Source organism: Dermacentor albipictus, unplaced genomic scaffold, assembly GCF_038994185.2.
Source record: "Dermacentor albipictus isolate Rhodes 1998 colony unplaced genomic scaffold, USDA_Dalb.pri_finalv2 scaffold_36, whole genome shotgun sequence".
Taxonomy (NCBI): Eukaryota; Metazoa; Arthropoda; class Arachnida; order Ixodida; family Ixodidae; genus Dermacentor; species Dermacentor albipictus.
In genome coordinates, this window is record NW_027225590.1 from 1,590,789 (window position 1) to 1,614,194 (window position 23,406).

The window sequence follows — 23,406 nt, forward strand, 5'->3', positions numbered from 1 at the left end:
GACTCCCTGTACTCCAGACACACACAAAGTGATGGTAGAACTGACAGCAGTCATCCAACAACTAATACTGTGAGTAGATGCTATCGAAAAATGAACTGCTTCACACACCCCACCTCCGCTCGCTCCGCAGGTCGCACCTAAGGCAATACCTATGGAGATCACACCTTCCAGCGGATCCACACACAATGCAAAGCTCCGGCCGACAACGACCCCCAGGCAGAGGATTGGCAGGCACGTCTCGATAGACTCGAGCAAAAATACGAAGTCAGTCACACTCACATCAGGGCTCCAGAAGGACACATTGACCGTTCACTCCACACAATTGGCTCACAGGTCACCTAACAAAGTGAGACCTTGCGCAAAACTATAGAAGCCCAGGAAAAACCCCAAGTGGTCGCTGAACTTATAACCTCCGTGGTGGCACTCCCTCCAACTCTAGAACTTTTCCAGCCTAATCATGGCAATCAGCTCGGGTAACACCACTGTCTGGCAGTGGAAGTGTCGCAGGTTCCCACGTAAGCGTGCGGTCCCTCCAACAGTTCCTCACCGCGAGTGATCACCCCGAGCTGATAGCCCTCCAAGAAGGTGGCAAGAACACGCAACTTGCCGGTTGCACGGCATAACTATTGTAACGAGTAAATCCTCAGGTGGCCACTCTCGTCAAACGTAATCTCACTGCCCTCCAACACAATTTGGACCCTACTTTCCCCGAAAATGTACCTTTAGAAATATTACCTTGACTCTCAGTCAAACGTCGCATTGGTCTGTTTGTGCTAAATGTTTAGAGCCCTTCCCGGGCCCATAAAGATGTTTTCGGGCCCCTTTTCCTCGAAGCCCAGCAGCTAGTGCAAGGACGGTCTCTCATCATCGGTGACTTCAATGCACATCACCACGCTTTGGGCTACCACTACGACTCTGCTAAAGGCAGACACCGCTGGAATGACTGGCATACAAACCAGCTTACCCTGATCACGGACGTCTCCTACCCCACTAAACTTGGCTCAGGCCTACACCGAGATACAACACCGAATCTTGCCTTTATGAGCCCTGGAGTCGTAGCAACCTGGTGTCACACTCGCAAAAATTTTGTAAGCAATCCCTTCATGCTCGAAATCGTGGTACAAGAGCCCACAAGGCAAGGTATGCGGCCGACTCGGGTGATTGACTGGGACTCCTTTTGCACGCACAGGAAACAGCAGGCCAAAGCTCCCACCATTACCAACATCATAACATTGACAACCGATATGGTCAAACAAGCGGCTCATGCCACGCAAACCGTTGAGTTAGAGGACTTGGTCCCACACTGCGACCGCTACTACGCCCATCTATGGGAGCACAAGAAGTCACTCGAAGCTCTTCTCACTACTCGAAAATAGGACTGCAATATCTGCTGTCGGCTGGCATGCTCACCTGCTAGAGCTGGCACAACATCTGTGACCAGATGAACAAGACTCCTAACGCTCGTAAGATGTGGAACCACCTCCGACATCTACTGGACCCAGCTGGAGGCAAGCTCCAAGCATGCCAATAGCTTGACTGAATCTTCCACCAGTATCCTGGCATGCCAGGTGAGCTCAAACAAGAGCTTGCCGACACCTACGTATGCGCCGAACCAACAACCAGACTCCAGCTGGTTGGCCAAGCCCTATCGGGGCTTGGCCAACCCAGGTCTCGACTCTCCGATCATTTTAGCGGAGGTCGGTGCAGAACTCAATAGCCTCAAGACCAGCTTCACGGGGCCGACCACATTTCTAAGACGATGCTTAGGAATCTAGACGTCTCTATTCACGCCCTCATTGACTACCTTCATGAGTGTTGGGCCAGCGCTACCATCCCACAGGAATGAAACCACCCACTTTGGTCAACCTCCATCCCATCTCTATTACGTCCTGCGTTGGGAAGTTAATGGAACATGTCATCCAGACCAGACTCATTCGCTACCTTGAAGACAACCACTTCCTACCAGACATGATGTTCGGATTCTGCCCTCACTTAGCAGTCCCAGACATTATGCTTCTCCCTCACCAGGCCGTCATGCGTTGCACAGTAGACAGAAAAGTCATCGTCAGCCTCGATGTTGCCAAGGCCTTTGGCAACATCCTTTATGAAGCGATTCTTCAACAACTCCAGACTCTTAATGTCGGACATCGCACATATGCGTACGTCTGAGACTTCCTCCCCGACTGCAAAATACAACTCAGCGCTGGCACGGGACATCCCTCCACCATCTCTCCTGGCAACCGTGGCACACTCCAAGGCTCTGTGCTCGCACCGCTGCTTTTCAAAGTTGCACTGTTAGGCCTGCCCAAGCTTCTGGCTGACATCCCCCACCTAAACCACTCTTTATGCTGATGATCTCACTCTTTGGTTCAGACATGGCAGTGACGACCGGATCAAAGAGACTCTACAGGCCGCCATCGATCGGGTCATAACCTATCTTGATACAGTTGGCCCCAGCTGCACAGCGACTCAGTATATATCACCTCAGTATATATATCACTCAGTGAGTATATCACCATCCCAACCCCAGGACAATGCCCACCCAAGCTACTTCCCGAGATCAACCTCCAAGTGCAAGGCAACCCCATCTCTCGTACAGATCCCATCGGGATTCTGGGCCTACACTTACAGGCAAATGGCAGTAACAATATGTCGCTCCAACACATCGACCAGTTGGTGGTACTGATCGGACGCCTACTCAAGCAAGTCTCCAACAAGCACCGAGGCATGCGAGAGTCCAACCTCTTGCGCCTTGTTCAAGCCTTCATCTGCTCCCATATCACCTACTCTTCACCTTACCTATGTCTCACCCGCTCCAAAAGCGAATGGCTGGAGGCGTCACTTCGCAAAGCATATAAGACGGCTCTGGGGCTTCCAATGTCCACAGCTAGTCGCAAGCTTATGGCTCTCGGCATCTCCAACACTGTGAGCGAACTGATCGAAGCTAACCTCACTGCCCAATATGAGCAGCTCTCACTCACACACACTGGCCGAGCGGTACTGCAGCAAGTTGGGATCTCACAAATGAACGGGGGCAGCACCCATTATAATGACTTTACACCGGAATATCGTCAAAATCTTCGTATCCGTCCCATTCCCATATGAATGCATCTGGAACACTATGTCGAGAGACGGCCGACCGTGCATGTGAATTTGAGAAACGCTTCAGCGGACGTCCGGATGTTACATATACGGACGCCTCTTACCACCCCTCGAAGCCAGCGATGGTGGCAGTAGCCCTCACCCCACACTGTAGCTGGTACACAGCCTGCAGCGTTCTCAATGCTGAAACAGTCACCACAGCAGAGGAGGTTGCCATTGTGCTGGCGCTAATTGATCCTAATACCAAAGTCGTCATCAGTGGCTCTGAACAGGCAATCCGCAACTACGATGCCGGCCGTATCTCTTGCCAGGCATCACACCTTCTACTTTCTACTCCCCCCTTCTCCCACCCCCCACTTACTCCTTTGGGCACCAGCCCACGAGTTGCTCAACGGAAATGCCCAGGTGCATACACTTGCCCAAGATCTTAGCTGCGGAGCCGAATGTAGGACCTAGCGCCCCGCTTGCCCTGACACGATTTTCTACTCGCCACTTACACGAACATCCTCCAGTACTACAGACTGGGAAGATGCGTATGTCCTCCTGCACACTGTGATCTAACAAGACACTAGGCCGTCCAATGGCGCAAACTACAAACAGGCAGCTTCCCGCACCACCTCTTTTACAGCGGAACCTTTCCCCAACAGATAGCGCCAAGGTGCAAACAGTGCTAAGCCGTGGCCACCCTCACACACTTGATGTGGACATGTACGCATGTCCTAGAGTCGTGGGAGTCCCTCCTAAATGCCTCTGGGCCAGCAGATTAACGCTGGCTCACCCAGTGCGCCGTGGAGGCCGCAGCATCCCAAGGGATCCCCATTGACCTCCTCTAGGCCAGCGCAACCGGTCCTCGGACTGTTCCTCTCTTCTTGGGCGAAATAAAGAGTTCACCACCACCGGCACACAGCAGAAAACATGCATTTTCTTCAATACGAAAAGAAACCTTTTTTTAAGCTTGCCACACCTTAGCTGAAACAATTTTTTGTGCCTGTATACATTTCAGCGACACTTCACCTTGAATGTTTGCCTTTCGATTGGCATGCTTAATCCTGCAAGTTAGGTTTTTCCTATTGCCAACAAAGCCAACACTAGGCACATAAACAAGCCCAAAGTGTTCCTTAAATTATTTTGAATGCTTTTGCTTGTTAGCTGATACGCGTCAAAATGAACAACACTGCTTCCTGTCAGTAAACTGGGTTCAAAATTTCCGAATCAAATGGCGAATTGACCCCCATTACAGTTGGTGACTTAGTACGACATGCAGGTACATGCTTAGTTAACTATGGCGTCCTCAACATAAGCTAAACGATCCACAAGCAATAGGCCGGTGCCCTCTACTGCACCGCAGTAGCAGCACAGAAGGGCCAAAGCAGCTACAGATGAAGTTGAGAGTGGGGCAACATCAGCGCTTGCGGGATCAACCTCGGCAGCATCTTCATTTCCCCACTACTTCTGCTGTGATCTCCATGTCCGTCAATCGAAGCATTTTGAAACACTGTCAATAACAAACTACAGTGGAACCCCGATTATACGACTTTCTCGGGACAGCGAAAAAGTGTCGTAAAATGCGGGCGTCGTAAAATCCGAACATAAATTATGCTTATAAAAATACTAATTATTTCGCGCGACAGATTTACGAGAAACTTCAATGTAAACTACTAACATACTCTGTAGGGTTTGGAAACCCAAATTACCAAAAAAAGTAAATGCGATAAGAATAAATGCTGCAGTACAGGTACCAATCATGCTTTATTGAAACGAACCTTTATGGCGCTCCACTGCCCACTGCCGCGATTCTCGCCAGCCGGCGTGAACTTTGAAAAAGTCGGTAAGCTTCTTTTGGACCTTGTTTGATCTGTGAACCAAGAGCTTTTGCTCAAGTTGGGCAACTCCAAAAGGAGGTCCTCTGCGGCGTCGCGTGAACAGATGAAGTTCCGGATGCCATCTATGTGCCGTAGCACCTCGGTGAACGTGGTAGGCAAAGGCACGACATCTGTGGCGTTGCCGTTGTCCTCGTCTGACGTCGGAGCGGTGTCGGCACTAGGCAAAGCCTCCTCGATGGCATCATCCAGCGACACCTCGTCGCAGATCGCAACATTGTCGTCAGCCTCCACGTACACGGCAAAGGTTGTGGTAAGGTTTAAACTCTCGAAATCGTCGTCGGCGAAGCCTGCATCGGCCTCGAGCGGCATCGAGGTTGTTGCGTCCCCAGCAGAGGAGGCAGTCTTTTGCTTTGCTTAAAGCCACAGTGCTTGAACGAGTTAGTGATTGTGCTTCGCGACACTGCGTTCCACGAACTGGCAATAAAATGCATGGCGTAGAGTGATCTTTTTTTCCAACTCGCTGTGCTCCATAGCCGCCAGCCAACACTACACTAACCGCTTCCAGTACACTTGCTTGACGCACTTAATGATGCCAGCATCCAGCGGCTGCAGCCGGCTTGTACAGTTGGGCGAAAAAAAAGCAACCTTTATGTTCCTCACGCTGGACGTAGCAGTGGGTGGCACAGTGCATTGTCTATGAAAAGAAATATTTTCCTCGCCTTAGCACCCATTTTGTTATCCAGCTACTGCAAAAAATTGCTGAAGAGCAAAGACTTCATCCACGCCTTTTTTGTTGAAGTTGTAGCTGCACGGCAGCGTCTTCAAGTTCTTAAAACACCGTGGCTTTGCAAACTTTCCTTAGAAGCTTAGATAGTTTGCACGGGGCAGAAAACACGACATTTACGTTAGCTCGCTTTGCGATCTTTTTCAAATTATGCGACATGCGGTGTATGTAGGGTATGACAGCAACTTTTTCTTTTTTGCGGGGTGACTCCTGGTCTGGTTGGCGGGTTCGCGACTTCTTCAGGATTGTTTCCGCTACGGAGACTAAAACAGGTTGCGGATAGCCTGCCTCTTCCAGGCGGTCAATCTGCTTAAGAAAACTCGCCGCAGCTCTATGTGGACAGGACTTCTTAAAAACATTCAGCAGGCACATGTTAGCAATGCTGCGTTTTACTAGCTTAGAGTGAGAGGAACTAAAAGGTAGCAGAGGTTTAGTAGCCCGAGGTTCATACTGCCAACTCTGTAGAATGACCAACCCTTATTCCCGCAAGGCACCGGCCTGTGCTACTAAACGCGATAACAAATACGTAGATTGCCAGGCAGGAGTTGTTTATGAGATTCCTTTAGATTGTGGTAGAAAGTATGTGGGCCAAACAGAGCAGTGCCTGAATGACAGGCTGAGGCAACACAATAACAAAGTTAACAATGGGAGGGAGGGCCACCTGGCAATTCATTGTAGAAATTGCAAATGTAAGCCAGACTTCCACGCCTGCGCTGTGGTTGCCAGAAGCCATGACAAATGGGTGAGATTAATAACTGAGGCCGAAAGAATCATTGAAGCAGCTGATAACTGCGTAAGTGTTGCATCCATATCGCTGTCACGCAAAGAACTGCTTTTCCTGAACGCGAATGCGTCCTGAGAAACTGTGATTGCGCTCCTAGTATAAATCAGTGGCGTTTTTTCCTGATTAAACATTGTTGGAAGTGGCACCCTGTGTGTGTGTGTGTTTCTTCTTTGTCCTCCGTCATTTTAGCGCCTTCACTTCAGATCTTGCGTACACCACTACGTTCAAATGGCACCCTCGGCACGATCGATGTGTGCAGCTACAGTGCACAGCAGTCAGGAACGCCCATCGTGCCACCGCTATCTTATTTATTTATTTTTATTTTATTTTCACAATACTGCGGACATCTGTCTAAGCAGGAGGGGGCTACGTGAGCAAATACAAAAAAAAGCAAACATACAAATATATACAAGGGTTACAGTCAACAAGATTCATCAAGTGGGTGGCTGTAACCAGTGGGAATTTCCAGGTAGGGCATTCCATTCATTGATTGTTTTCGGAAAAAATTAGTTTTTGAAAAGGTTTCTTCGTGCAAAGATCGGTTTTAAATACTGGCGGTGTTTGTGGCGGGAAATTCGAGATGTGTCCTTAATAATATAGCCACGCGGTTGTATTCCTAGTTTCCCATAGTAAAGCTGGCGAAAGAAATTTAATCTAGCAGTTTTTCTTCGATCAGTTAGTGCTTCCAAGTTTGCAGCTTCCAGCATACTCGTTGGGGAATCACGTCGTTTCAAGCGCTTATAAATGAAGCGCACGGCTAACCTTTGAATTCTTTCTAGTTTTTCAATACCTACCACTGTGCGAGGATCCCAAACAAATACTCAAATATTCTAAGAGAGGCTTAACGTACGTATTATTGGCTTTTAATCTTAATGAGGATGTGGAGTCACATAAATTAAACTTTAGAAATCCTAATCTTTTTCAGGCTGCAAAGGTTATATTGTCTCTGTGAGGCACCCAGGATAGACGTGAAGTTAAAGTTATCCCCAAGTATTTGCAGCTTTCTACTTTCCTAATCTTATTATCCTTTATTTTGTACAAGTATTCTAGCTTTCTTAACTTATTTGTAATACACATATGCACTGTTTTGTCAGAATTAATAACCATATCCCATTCCTTGCACCATTCTGTCAACCTATCCATCTTCGAGGGCATTGTGGGAGAGCTCGCCGTGCACAGAGGAGCAGTCAGTATGGCAAATGTAATGTGTCGTTGACATCGAACTGGCCAAGCGCCACTTGCGTACGCCACTATGTTCAAATGGCACCCTCAGCACGATCGATGTGTGCAGCTACAGTGCATAGCAGTCAGGAACGCCCATCGCGCCACCCCTATCTTCGAGGGCATTGTGGGAAAGCTTGCCGTGCACCAAGGAGTAGTCAAGTCGAGGTTTTGACAGAAGCCCGTCTAGTCAGGAGGCATCATGAAGAAGGGTAAAAATGAAGGACACCGACAACTGAATGAATACAAGACGTTTCGGCTCCCCTGACGGGAGCCTTGTTCACAATGAAATCAAGGACGTGCAATACAATGTTTATATGGCTTTAAAATATGACGTAAGCAGCGCGTGTAGATGGGGGGGAGGATTCCATCATTCCGGTTGAGGGTGCTATCTGTCATTTGGATTAGGAGGGTTTCCAAGTGGTGTCTTGACGTCAAATTTCTTTCTTTTTCTAATATATTGGTGTTATTCCAATCAATTCTGTGGTCCAAGTCATCTGCATGCTCTGCCAAGGCGTTTGAGGTGACTTTTTTTTTTTTGACACTGCTGACATGCTGCTTCAACCGCTGTAACTACTGCAAATTTAACTATGGAATGGCTTGAGCATTGAGCACTCGCCTCTTTCAACTCGCCGCCCAGAGTCTTCCTACGTTACGTAGACGATGTGTTCTGCATAATTCAGTGAGAAGAAATTCCTTCATTTTTGTCGTATTTGAATAGTATTCAAGTGTCTATCCAATTCACAGTAGAGGAAGAAAACGACGGCGAGCTTCCTTTTCTGGACGTCCTCGTGAAACGTGACCGGTGCAGTCTGGCACTTACCGTGTACAGAAAGAGCACACGCACAGGCAGGTATCTGCATTTTAATTCAGTGCACCTGATGAACCAGAAGAGATTGGTAGTAGCCTCTCTTGTCGGCAGAACCAAGCGTATCTGCACAACGCCACAAAGCTGGGCTGCTGACCTACAAGAGGTGCACCGCAATCTCTCGGCATGTGGCTATCCTAGGTCGTTTGTGAACTCGGTGGAACGCCATCTGTCTCAGCCCCCAAGGCCTGACAGTGTGCTCCCAAGAAAACGCGCCCCCATACAGTATGTGCCCAGTGTGAGCGAGGGCTTAGCCCACAATCTACGCGGCTATGACGCGGCTATGGGGACTTGCCACCGCAACGACAGTGGTCACAAAAATCCCCTTCTTGACGCAGGTTCTCGTCCTGTGGTTCGTATTGTCGCTTCGGCTGAGCTTCCATGGCAGCTACACGTTTCTGGCTTATCACCAAAGCGCACCCGCCCAGATGCTACCCATGGCCCTGAACGATTCTTCGCAAGTCACCTCACACAGGCAGTTCCTTGCCACAGTCCGGTTTTTTGTCTGGCAACATCGAGCAACTATGCACGAGGGACAGCTGCGTTGACTACATATTGCACCACCGGACTGGGGCCAGTTGGGGCACGCCACCGCAACGACAGTGGTCACAAAAATCCCCTTCTTGACGCAGGTTCTCGTCCTGTGGTTCGTATTGTCGCTTCGGCTGAGCTTCCATGGCAGCTACACGTTTCTGGCTTATCACCAAAGCGCACCCGCCCAGATGCTACCCATGGCCCTGAACAATTCTTCGCAAGTCACCTCACACAGGCCGTTCCTTGCCACAGTCCGGTTTTTCGTCTGGCAACATCAAGCAACTATGCACGAGGGACAGCCGCATCGACTACATATTGCACCACCGGACTGGGGCCAGTTGGTGATGCCAGTTGGGGCACGCCACCGCAACGACAGTGGTCACAAAAATCCCCTTCTTGACGCAGGTCAGTTACCTTCCGAACGCGGCTTGTGTCCGCTCTGGAAATCGCTGTTTTCTTGCGGTGTCGTGCCCCCCCTTGTGTTATTGGAACTTGTTGTGGGCTGTTGTGTGAAATATTATCTCTATATTGTTACAAGCACGGGGAAAAGGGGTTTATTTAGGCGTGCGAGAGCAGGAATGGCAGGCTACGAACAACAGGAATGCCCACTGCACAGTCTTCGTTCTTCTCTTCTCTCTTCTTGATCCCCGCGTCCCTTTGACGCGATTGGACGTAACATACCTCCCCTCGCAGACAAAGCCCCCTGGGCGAGTCAACTAGCTTGTCGTGGCGTGCATGATTTCAACCGTGCGACATGTGCGACTTGTGTCCTAGCAGAACGTCTACCAGTGTTCGTGAGGCACGCGAGAGTATAGTTCACTTCGCTGACTTTGTCGATGACAACATACGGTCCATCGTAGTTTGCCAGCAGCTTTTGACACAAACCGCGCTTCCTTGTGGGAGTCCAAAGCCAAACGAGATCACCAGGGTGATATGTAACAGGCCGATGTCGTGCGTCGTAGCGGGCTTTGGAGTTTTCTTGTGATGCCAAAGTCCGAAGACGCGCAAGTCGCCGAGCCTCTTCAGCGAGGCACAGCGTATCGGCGACCGTAGGATTGTCGTGGTGGTAAAAAGGGAGGACAGTGTCGAGCGTATACCGGGGCGGCCGAGCATATAGAAGGAAGAAGGGGCTGTAGCCGGTTGTCTCGTGCTTGGCGGTGTTGTAGGCGTAAGTAATAAATGGTAGAACTTCATCCCAATTCTTGTGATCGGACGCAACATACATGGAAAGCATATTGGTGATTGTTCGATTAGTGCGCTCAGTGAGGCCGTTCGTTTGCGGATGATACGGCGTCGAGTGCCGGAGGTGCGAGTTACATAAATGCACAAGTTCTTCCACGATAACCGCTGTGAATTGACGTCCCCGGTCACTTATGATAACACCAGGCGGTCCATGTCGTAGAACAATAGCGTAAAGTAAGAAAAGCGACACTTCGGTGGCAGTTGCTGATGGTATAGCCACCGTCTCGCAATAGCGTGTGAAATAGTCGGCGCAGACAATTATCCAGCGGTTCCCCTTAGATGACTTTGGAAAAGGGCCTAACAGATCAATTCCAACTTGCCGAAAGGGTGAGCTGGAAGGCGGCACAGATTGAAGGAGACCAGGGGTGCGATCTTGTACGCGTTCCAAAATAGAACGGAGGCGGTCCGTTCCACCGAGCCGCACACGGTTGGTCAGTTTGAACGGTGAAGAACGCCATGACGTCAATTGTGAAGTGATATCTGCTGTCAATCATTCCGTGTTGTTTGCTATCGGACGAACACAACGGAACGGACCGCCAATTTCGCGACGGAAAGAACGGACCGCCTCCGTTCGAGTTTGGAACGCGTACAAGATCGCACCCCAGATGAGGCAGTGGTTGGGCGTTTCCGACGTTGGCACTGTATGCAGCTGGCGACATAAAACTCAACCGAATGTCGCATCCGGGGCCAGTAAAAGCGTTCCTGAATGCGATAAAGTGTGCGCACAGTGCCTAAGTGACCAGAGGTAGGGTCACCGTGCATAGCCTGAAGGATTGCTGGCCGGAGACGCTCCGGCACCACTAGAAGGAAGCGTGCACCCATCCTTGAGTAGTTCCTTTTGTACAGGAGCCCGTCTCGTACACAGTAGCTGCTTGTTGCACTTGAATGGGCAGAAGTAAAGAGCGGCTCCAATTTAGTGTCTGTCCGTTGTTCTGCTTTGAACGCATCGATATCCGGAAAAGCGGGTGTCACAGAAGCGACGAGATGATCAAAATCGTCGGCGTCGCAGTCCGTCGTGGCAAGCGGCATACGGGAAAGGCAGTCTGCGTCAGCGTGTTTTCGGCCACTCTTGTAGGAAACAGTGAAGTTATATTCCTGCAACCTCACAGCCCAGCGCGCAAGGCGACCACAAGGGTCGCGAAGGTTCACGAGCCAGCACAGGGAATGGTGGTCTGTGACGACTTGGAATGGGCGTCCGTACAAGTACGAGCGAAATCGCTGAACCGCAAAGATTACAGCGAGGCATTCTTGCTCTGCCACCGTGCAATTCCGTTCAGGTTTGCTTAATGAGCGGCTTGCATAAGCAATCACGTGCTGACGGTCGTCATAGCGTTGGACCAATACGGCACCCAGACCAACGCCACTAGCATCTGTGTGGATTTCTGTCGGCGCAGTAGGATTGAAGTAGTGAAGGATAGGTCGGGAGGTTAACAGGAACTTCAGCTGACGAAATGCAGAATCGCACTCGGGTGTCCACTCAAACCGTGCGTCTTTATGTAGCAGATTTGTCAGAGGATAAGCGACGTCAGCAAAACCAGGAATAAATCGGCAAAAGTAAGAGCAAAGACCCAGAAAACTACGAAGTTGCTTAACTGACTGCGGTGCACTGAATGCCTCGACAGCTGCCGTCTTGAGGGGATCAGGCCGGATACCGTCTTTGTCAACAAGGTGACCCAGCACAAGGGTTTGACGGTCACCAAAGTTACACTTCTTGGAGTTCAGAACCAGGCCAGCGTTTTTGATGCAGTCGAGGACAATATCCAGGCGCGTATTGTGCTCATTGAATGTGTGCCCGAATATAACAACGTCGTCAAGATAGCACATACAGATGTTCCACTTTAACCCACGCAGAATGGTGTCCATGAACCTTTCAAAGGTTGCTGGAGCATTGCACAACCCAAATGGCATCACATTGAATTTGAATAATCCATTCGGGGTTATGAAGGCTGTTTTCTCCTTGTCTGCCGGGTGTATAGGGATTTGCCAATATCCTGAGCGCAGGTCCACTGAAGAAAAATAAGAGGCCGAATGCAGGCAATCAATTGCATCATCAATCCGGGGCAGGGGATAGACCTCCTTCTTAGTCACGGCATTTAATCTTCGATAATCTACGCAAAATCTCCAGTTACCGTCTTTCTTTCTGACAAGTATGACCGGAGCTGCCCAAGGACTCGAGGACTCTTGTATTATTCCATTTTTCATCATGTCACTCACTTGTTCCCCGATTATCTTCCGCTCGTTAGGCGACACGCGATAAGGCTTTTGCCTGATTGGGCGCGCAGATCCCGTATCTATAGTGTGACGTGTTCGTGACTCGGGAATCGAGAACGCTTTGTCCGGCTGCGCAAAGTCAAACACTGACAGATGCTTAGAAAGCGTATCCACCAAGGTATGGCGCTCACTTGTGCTGAGTGACTTGTTTACCATAGACAGAAGCTTTTTGTCTGAGACGTGGCGAAGGTCAGCAGGTTCACACGGCGGATCTGTTAGTACGGCTACGGAAGAGGACGAGTATTCTGTAAAGTAGGCGAGTTTCAAGCCCTCTGGAAGCAGGACGGGTTCTGCCGAGCAGTTGGCCGTCCACGAGCCAGCACGCCCCTTGCCGATGGATACCACACAATGAGGGACAAAAATGTTCTTCTTCATACAATTTAGATGCATTGGCTCTACGGAGGCATCGAAACTGTCTGGAACTTCACCGCGACACACAACCGGCACGCACACAGAGGTGGATGCAGCCACAACAGTATCTGCAGATACACAAAGTTCACCTTGACTGCAAGTCTCTTCTAAGAGCCCGGATGAAACATGGCCATCGACGCAAACTTCCCCCGTGCGACAATCGACGGTCGCACCACACTGTCGCAAAAAGTCAATGCCCAAAATAACTTCGTGCGTCGATCGGGGAATAACTACAAACTCCGTCGCGAAAACCCCACCAGCCAAGGATACGTCAGCAGTGCACACACAAACAGGGCGGAACGACTCGCCGCTCACTGCTCAAAACGTTGCAGCCTGGTCCCACCGAAATACAACTTTACGCCCCAACCGACCTTTAAAACCGAGACTCATTACGGATACAGTTGCTCCGGTATCCACCAAAGCCATTGTAGCAACACCATCAACAAGTACATGCACTTTGTTCTTAATCATAGCAACTGCAGGGGGCATTTCTGTCGATAGCACGTGTCGAGCGACCTCACCCCCATCGGCCGTGCTAGCTAGTTTTCCGGTTGTGAAGGCGAGGCGGAGCGGCGCACTGGCGATGGAGATTGCCGTAAACGCGGTGCACGAGAAGTCGGCGGTGGCGTCAAACTCCTGTCAGATGCCGGCGAGCGGCTCCGGAAGCTTCTCTGCCAGTAATCGTTGCCAGAAGGGACGCCAGCTGACCAAGAGGTGGTGTACGGCTGTTGAGTTGTCCTCGTAGGAGGTGTGGGCCTTGTTGAAGATCCAGATCGACCATTCCACGTTGTTGGGCGACGATTGCAAAACCTCGCTATGTGGCCCGCGACACCGCATTGGAAACATACCGGCAGATGCCTCAAATTGCGATGTTCTTCCATGTAGTCGCGCATGTTGCTGTCGACTGCATAGACAGCATAGACAGTCATGACCTTGATAGCTCATGGTCCCTCTCGTTTGTGGGGTAGATCTATACTCGATGGTCGCTGAGTTCACCGTGGGTTGCCATGATGTCGAAACGGCCGTGTTTCTCATCTCGTGTGGTGAGTACGCGCCAGTGATGCCAGGTGTGCAACAGTACAGCTCTTCCTGATGGAGCAACTCTTTGCGAACAATCTGCCGTATAGTGGATGGAAGGTCAACACACGAGCTCGGGTCTACACTTGCCACCGTCGTGACATTAGCCAGGCGACCAAACTTCGGTATTATCCGTCGCATCTTCAGCGTCTCAAAGGTCCGGCAGTGGCGAATGACGTCAGACACGGAATCCAAGCTTTCCTTGCCGATCAAAAAATTGTAGACGTCTTCGGCTATTCCTTTCAACAAATGTCCAACTTTGTCATCTTCAGACATTTGAGAGTTGACTATTTTACACAGTTTCAGCACTTCTTCGATATAAGTCATACAGGTCTCGCCGGGAATCTGAGCTCGTTGCGAAAGCGTCTGTTCAGCGCGTTTCTTTTTTGCGCTAGAATCTCCAAAACACGCTCTGAGCTCCTCAACGAAAAGCTCCCACGAAGTGAGCGTGTCTTCGTGATTCTCGTACCAGACGAGCGCAGTGTCGGTAAGGGAAAATACAACATTGGACAACTGTGCGGTCGAGTTACAACCGTTAGACCGGCTCACCCTTCGGTAGTTCGTGAGCCACTCGTCGAAATCTTCTCCGGCTTTTCCTCCGAAAGTGAGTGGCACGCGGTAGTATTGCCACGGAACACCAGGTGCTGGCCTAGAAGACGCGTCAGATCCTTCGGGAGTCTGGCAGGCGTATTCAGGCATGTCAGGTGAGGGTGGCGGAAGTCCGGCAAGTCGACGGCTTCGGCGAAGTTGTAGCAGCGTAGGCTCCGTGGTTACGAGGTGTACCCCGCACCGTCCACCAATTTGTTACAAGCACGGGGAAAAGGGGTTGATTTAGGCGTGCGAGAGCAGGAACGGCAGGCTGCGAACAACAGGAATGGCCACTGCACAGTCTTCGTTCTTCTCTTCTTCTCTCTTCTTGATCCCCGCGTCCCTTTGACGCGATTGGACGTAACAATATATCAATGCTAACACGATTACTCTGCTCCTGTTGCTGTTGGGCAACGTAGAATTAAACCCAGGACCAACTGACGTTTCACCGCCGTCCATTGAAACTATTGCAAAGGCCATATCTCGCATAGAACCATCACAAAGCTCTGTTCTGTCCGAACTTTCTCTAATCCGAGCATCACAGAATAGCATCGAGACCCTCGTGAGCAGCCTTTCGGCTCGCATTGATGCCCTGGAGAAGATTGTCCAGTCGACTCAGTCAAACGAAATAGGTTTAAGGGCGGACATGAATGGTAGCCTTGCAAAACTTTCCACTAAAATCAAAGTTCTTACCGAAAAATGCAATGATGCAGAAAATCGCCTGCGTCATTCAAACTTACTTTTTTGTGGAATTCAAGACACAAAGGGTGAGACTTGGCTTGAGTCTCAGACAAAAATAGTATCATCCTGCTCCGAGCAACTCGGTTTATCCATTAGTACAGACGACTTGGAGCGTGCACACCGACTTGGTCGTTACCAGCAAGACAAAACTAGGCCTATTATTGTAAAATATGCAAGATTTAAAGATAAATCAAGAATTCTTGCAGTGGCTTCTAAGCTCAAGGGCACGAATTTTTCGATTCGCGAGGACTACTCAGCCAGAGTTCGACAGGCGCGAAGGAAACTTTATCTTCATGGGCAACAGAGCGGCAGATCATTTAAACTTTGCTTTGACAAGCTGCTGCTTGATGGCAAACAATTCACGTACAATGCTGAATCTGATTGTATAGTTGAACTGAGGGCATAGCGGTCACTGCGTCTCTCCAGGCATGCGCGCCCCTCTTCTCCCCCCCAGACCTGCCGCGCCTCGATTACTGTCCCTGTTTATCAAAGTATGTCAGTCTTGCTCGCAAACATGCGTAGTTACCTGCCTAAGAAAGACGCCCTAGAATCTATCTTGAAAGACAACAATACTGACGTTGCTATACTTACGGAATCTTGGCTGCATCCAAATATTGCTGACCACGAGCTACTAAATGATAGGCAAACATACGCTGTTCACAGGCTTGACAGGTTGGGGCGCAGGGGAGGCGGGATTTTGATTTTTCTGAAAGATAGTGTTCCTTCATATGTCACCAAATTGAACTGTCAACATGACATTTTGTGTGTAAATATATCACTTCGGTCAAGTATGACTGTGATTATTGCTTGTTATTGCGCTCCTGACTGTGATGTTTCTTTCAATCATGAACTAAATTCTGTACTAGCGAATCTTTACTCAAGCTTTCCATCTGCGAATTTTATGCTCTGTGGCGATTTTAATTTTCCGGACATTAACTGGGCAAATCTAGACGCACATAACCAGCAATCCAAAGATTTTCTTGACACAATCCTTACATTCAACTTTACTCAGATGGTTAATATGGCAACCTGTGGGGAGAACATTCTAGACCTTGTCCTTGTTTCTAACCCCAAAATAATAAAATCGCTATCATCCGTAGCTGGTCTAAGCGACCACAAATTACTGCTATTTAATCTCTGCATCCCAATTCCTTTCAGACAGCCCGCGACCAAATACATTAGGGACTACAACAAACCAGATTTTAGCAAAATTAACACTGAACTGAACACTTTTTAACATTTTTTTCGTGAGACTGCTCCTTCTCGTACAGTAGATGAAAACTGGTTGTTATTTAAGAATTAACTATTACGGCTTGTTGAGAGACATGTACCTCTTGTTCGCATTCGCAGTGATTTAGGAAAACCCTGGTTTTCCAACACACTTCGGAGGCTGTCGGGAAGGAAAAAACGTCTGTTTCGTGATGCGAAACGCTCTAAATCTTGTTCAAAGTGGGACAAGTACTTCAAATGCCTGCGCAAATACACTAGCACTTTGAGACAATCAAAAAAGAAGTTCTTCCACCACGATTTGCCTAACATCATACGTGTCAACCCCAAAAAAATTTTGGAATATTCTGAAACCAAACAATAGCTCCAATAACATTTCCTTTACTTATCCTGACGGTTCAAACGTGCCGCTTGATCAGCGGTCAGACGTAATGAACTCATATTTTTCTTCTGTTTTCACTCATGAGCCTGCACTGAATGACTTCGATTTGCCCATCCACAGTTTTCCCCTCATGTTTCCCATTACAATTACTTCTCAAGGCATTATGAAACTTATTGATAACCTAAAGATTTCTAGTGCCCCCGGGCCAGATAACATCACTGCTAAGATACTGAAAGGTACGAAAGCAATTTCCAGTCTAATATTACAAATAATGTTTACCAAGTCCATTACTGATAGTTCACTTCCAAATGACTGGAAGATTAGTAAAGTGGTTCCGGTATACAAGTCAGGCAGCCACTCTGATCCTTCCAACTATCGTCCCATTTCCCTAACAAGTATTCCCTGTAAACTCCTAGAACATATAATATATTTGCAAATAGCATGTCATCTCGGTGATCATTCCTTCTTTTTTCACAATAAGCACGGTTTCCGGCCTGGTTTGTCATGCGATACACAGCTTTTTGAATTTATTACTGAACTTCACCTGAATTTAGACTCATCACTTCAAACTGACGTCATATATCTAGACTTCGCCAAAGCATTTGACTGTGTTCCTCATCAGCGGCTTTTGGCCAAACTTTCATGCCTCGGTCTCGACCCTCTCGCACTGTCATGGATCCGTTGCTTTCTTACTAATCGATTCCAGTACACAGCTATCGGAAATCATTGCTCAACCACTGCTAGCTTCATCTCCGGAGTACCACAGGGGTCCGTCCTTGGTCCCCTTCTCTTTCTAATCTTCATAAACGACCTTCCCAACGGCATATCATCCAATATCCGACTTTTTGCAGATGACTGCGTAATCTACCGTCGCATTGCAGACCAGGCCGACCATGCAACGCTCCAAAAAGACTTACATTCATTAGAAACCTGGTGTTCCAACTCTTTAATGAAACTTAACATCTCCAAATGTAAAGTTATGCAGGTATCCCGTAAACACTCTAACAAGAATCACTCGTACTTTTTGAACTCGACAGCCCTATCCACCGTTGAGTCGTATCGTTATCTCGGTATTACTATTAATAGCAAGTTGACCTGGTCCGACCATATAACAAAATTGGCTACCGACACTAATAAATCACTTGGTTACGTCAGACGTACCCTTGCGCTGTGCCCCTCATCCACAAGAAAACTAGCTTATGAAACTTTTATTCGAAGTAAACTTGAATACGCCTCAGCTATTTGGAGACCGCACCAAGCTTATTTAATTAATATGTTAGAATCAATACAAAATTGTGCCACTAGATTCATCACTTCTAGATACAGCCGTGAAGAAAGTGTCAGTGCGATTAAATCATCTCTAGGACTCAAACCATTGGCGTCGCGTCGGAAAATTGCGAAACTGTGCCTTTTCCAGCGACTTTATTATAACTTCCCCGAACTGCATGGAAGGCTTCTAATCCCACCAACCCGTACATCTCGTCGCCTTTTTAACTCTTGCAGCATCCAGCGCTTGCATGGTTCAACCCTTTCCTTTATTCAATCGTTTTTGCCTAGCGCCATTATAGAGTGGAACAATTTACCAGATAGAGTTGTCAATGAGCGCAACCCCATTATCTTCAAGCAACTGCTTACTGATCACCTTAAACCCTAACCTTATAATGACCGTACTGTGCCTTCATTCTTTTGCGATTGCTGTCTCCCATTGTGACTGTTCTGCTGATTTGATTTTGCATTCTATTCAGTGTGCCTCTTGGCTTTTTTTGTTGTTGTTGTTTGTTTGTTTTAATGCGAATCCACAGGCTGAGTCTTCCAAGAAATCGTAACCATATCTTTGTTTCTATCCTCATCTTCTGTAACCCCCCCTTATGTAATACCCCGACGGGTCCGTAAGGAAAAATAAATGATGATGATGATGATGACGTCCAGGTAGCTCACGTGCCATCCCAAAAATTACGCCACCGGCTCGTAAACGTGAAAGACAAGCTTCCAAAGACAAGGTTTCCTGGCATCGTCTACGGGATTCCATGTGAAGACTGCGACTGCATATATATCGGCGAGACAGGCAATTTCGAACAGCGGTTGAAGCAGCATGTCAACGATGTCAAAAAGAAAAAAGTCGCCTCAAACGCCTTGGCAGAGCATGCAGATAACTTGGACCACAGGATTGATTGGAATAACGCCAAGATATTAGAAAAAGAGAGAAATTTGAAGTCAAGGCACCACTTGGAATCCCTCCTAATCCAAATGACAGATAGCACCCTCAACCGGAATGACGGAACCCTCCCCCCCATCTACATGCACTGCTTACGTCATATTTTAAAGCCATATAAACATTGTATCACACGTCCTCGATTTCATAGTGAACAAAGCTCCCGTCAGGGGAGCCGAAATGTCTTTTCTTGTATTCATTCAGTAATCAGTGTCCTTCTTTTTTACACTTCTTCATGATGCATCCCGACCAGACGGGCTTCCGTCAAAACCTCGACTTCATTAACCTTCGCTGGGCGTATGGCCAGCCAGTCATCACTGAGATTCACCAGTATATTTCAGTGACAAGCAGAGCTTCTGCATTCAAAAATCATCTTAATTTCAACCTGACCTGCAAGTCCCGAGGACTTATTCCATGCTCGCTACGTCTCAACAGGCCTGTACGTTCAAGTTTTGGTTTCAGCATGGTTGCCAAGGCGGAAGAACTTCTTTTACAAGCCAGGATCTTGGAATGCAGACAGTCCGTGAGGAACCTACAAAATGAAGCTTTCTTCGCGTGCCGTCGCCTTAAGCACCGGTTCCCAGACGAGTTCGCAAGCATTCAACTAGACGCAAATTTCAAGGCCAGGCTACAAACCCGTCATACGCAGGAGACTCACGAAAGAAAACTTGCTAGACTGTCCCCACCCGCTGATGTCTTGCACAGGAACGTTGCCTCGTCCGCCGTGCACAATCTCTCGCCGCTCAAGCCCAATTCGGCAGAACTCGCAGTCCTGAGCCTGGGCTTGAACTTCAACCTTGGACCGCAGAAGGATGCAAAAAGGTTGGTCTGTGCTGAAGAAAATGCTATAAGCCAAATTGAACCTTCAAAGAGGGAGGAGGCACGAACCCGCACTATAGGCATTCTCTCGCGGCTTCGCGCACACCCTTCCGTCTCTCCGCTTTCAACAGAAGAAAACAAGGCTATCAAAGACCTTCGCTCAAACCAAAATCTCGTCATCCTCCCGGCTGACAAGGGCAACACCACGGTGCTACTCAACAGGACTGGCTACCGTGACAAGATGTCACTTCTTGCGGACGAGGCAACGTTCAGTCGTCTGAAGAAAGATCCTACGCTGAAGGTACAGAGGGAGCTACAGAAGCTTCTTACGGATGTTTTCTGGTTTGTAGATCCAAGGCACAAAGGGTTGTACTTCTCCCTTCTGTGCACTAACGGTTCGGCACCGGCGCTCTATGGTTTGCCAAAAATACATAAACCTAACGTCCCGATGCGACATATTGTTGATTTTACGCGCTCTCCGCTTTATGAACTGTCCAAATACCTTCATAAGGTTCTTTCCCCTCTCGTTGGTAGAGGCAGCACGCACGTTCGCCATTCTGAAGGCTTCATAAGCAAGATCCGTCATTTTACTCCTGACGATCAAGAAGCGATTGTCTCGTTCGGCGTAGTGTCGCTTTTTACAAGCGTTCCTATTCGACTCACCGCGGAAACTTGCAGCGCTACTCTGGACGATGACCCTACCCTACCAGAAAGGACACCCATCGACGTTCCTGACTTGAAGAGGCTCCTCCTGTTCTGCCTGGAGAACATCTACTGCACTTTTGAAGGCACCTTCTACAGGCAAGTGCACAGGACACCGATGGGCGCATCCATTTCAGTAACTACTATGGAATGGCTTGAGCCTCTTTCAACTTGCTGCCCAGAGTTTTCCTACGTTACGTAGACGATGTGTTCTGCATAATTCACCAAGAAGAAATTCCTCCATTTTTGTCGCATTTGAATAGTATTGAAGCGTCTATCCAATTCACAGTCGAGGAAGAAAAAGACGGCAAGCTTCCTTTACTGGACGTCCTCGTGAAATGTGACCGGCGCAGTCTGGCATTTACCGTGTACAGAAAGAGCCCACACACACAGGCAGGTATCTGCATTTTAATTCAGTGCACCCGATGAACCTGAAGAGATCAGTAGTAGCCTCTCTTGTCGGCAGAACCAAGCGTATCTGCACAACACCACAAAGCCAGGTTGCTGACCTACAAGAAGTGCACCAAAATCTCTCGGCATGTGGCTACCCTAGGTCGTTTGTGAACTCGGTGGAACGCCATCTGTCTCAGCCCCCAAGGCCTGACTGTGTGCTCCCAAGAAAGCGCGCCCCCATACCGTATGTGCCCGGTGTGAGCGAGGGCTTAGCTCACGTTCTACGCGGCTATGACCTCCAGGTAGCTCACGTGCCGTCCCTAAAATTACGCCATCAGCTGGTAAACATAAAGCGGCTGGTAAAAGACAAGCTTCCAAAGACAAAGTTTCCTGGCATCGTCTGTGGGATTCCATGTGAAGACCGACTGCGTATATATCGGCGAGACGGGCAATTTCGAACAGCTGTTGAAGCAGCATGTCAACGATGTCAAAAAGAAAAAAGTCGCCTCAAACACCTTAGCAGAGCATGCAGATGACTTGAACCACAGGATTGATAGGAATAGCGTCAAGATATTAGAAAAAGAATGAAATTTGACGTCGAGACACCACTTGGAATCCCTCCTAACGCAAATTACAGATAGCACCCTCAACCGTAATGACAGAACCCATCCCCCCATCTACATGAGCTGCTTACGTCATATTGACACGTGTACTTATCTTTATCGGGCGACCACGTTTCGCCGCTTAACTGTAATCGCACAGCGAGGGACGCGCCTGCATGTATCCGACGTTTCTGGAAAGTTATCGATGCTTCTACCGCTGTGTGTTGTCGCCGAACCTTATGTAATCTGATTTCCTCGCCTGACGCGAATGGTGTAGTACTTTGCGGAAGGCAGGCGTGTCCGAACGATTAGTCTGGAACATTCAATGACTGCCCTATAAAAGCCGACGCGCTTGACCCGCAGATCAAATTTTCGACGATCGCCAACTGTGTTCGCCGCTATCGTTGTGCTTTAAGTGTAGCCTGTTTTGTGGGCACAGGTTCGCCCAATAAAAGCTAGTTTTGTCTTTCACAGTACTGCTACTGTGTTCTTTCTTCACCGTCACTACCACGAGACATCTGGTGGAGGTGCTAGTGCGTTCATGTACCGAACGCCCCCGCAAAGCCGCAATCCAAGCCCGAAGCCCGAGGGCAAAACCGACACCGCCCAAGACCAGCGTTCTAGCCGCAGACTGCAAGGACTGCCCCCAGAGCACGGACTTCTACCTGAGGCGACAAAGAAGATCGTGGTCAACATAACCTCAATGGCTGCCCCAGCGTCCCCCGTTTTCCTACAACAACCCCGGGACCCACCGACCTTCCATGGAGCAGCGACTGAAGACCCGGAATCCTGGCTGGAGACCTACGAGTGAATCGCGACATTCAACAACTGGGACTCCGACGACAAGCTGCGGCATGTCTACTTCGCCTTAGAAGACGCCGCCAGAACGTGGTTTGAGAACAGGGAGTCGACCTTGACTACGTGGGACCTGTTCCGTAGCGGCTTCCTGCGCACCTTTACAAGTGTCGTGCGCAAGGAAAGGGCCGAAGCTATGCTGGACGCCCGAGTGCAGCTACCAAACGAGAACGTTGCAATCTTTACGGAAGAAATGACCCGTCTGTTCCGCCACGCCGACCCGGATATGGCCACGGAAAAGAAAGTTCGCCTACTCATGCGTGGTGTGAAGCAAGAACTTTTCGGCGCAATGGTACGAAGCCCACCGACGAGCGTAGCAGAGTTCCTTCGCGAGGCCACCGGCATTGAGAACACGTTCGAAATGCGGAACCGGCAATTCAACCGCCGCACGAACTCTACAAACTATGCAGGAATTCAATCGCTGGCCACCGACGATCTGCGCGAGACTATCAGAGCGGTCGTACGGGAAGAGTTGCAGAAGATGTGCCCTAGGTCACAGCTTCAAGTAGCCTCAATCGCCGAAATCGTCAAAGATGAGCTTGAGCGATCCCTTGGAGTTCCTGAGATGCAACCAGAATCACCGCAGCCCAAGCCGGAAGCGATGACCTACGCCGCCGTCGCCCGCCGCCAAGGCCCCCCTGCACGACCGCGCCAGGGACCTTTAACGCCACAATTCCGTCGTTCACCGCTGCCGCCGCCAGCACGCCCAACCGTCGCCCAGCGCCGCTACGCGAGGAAGACGGACATTTGGCGCGCTCCTGACCACCG

The 23,406-nt window shown here is 49.2% G+C and overlaps 1 protein-coding gene and 1 pseudogene across 2 annotated transcripts in view; one reads left to right on the forward strand and one right to left on the reverse strand.

The window, feature by feature from the left end:
• The window catches only part of LOC139052812 (transcriptional adapter 1-like), a 324,652-nt gene that overhangs the window by 211,328 nt on the left and 89,918 nt on the right, over positions 1-23,406 (reverse strand). The window lies entirely within an intron of this gene.
• On the forward strand, positions 1,906-3,869 carry LOC139052807 (uncharacterized; annotated as a pseudogene).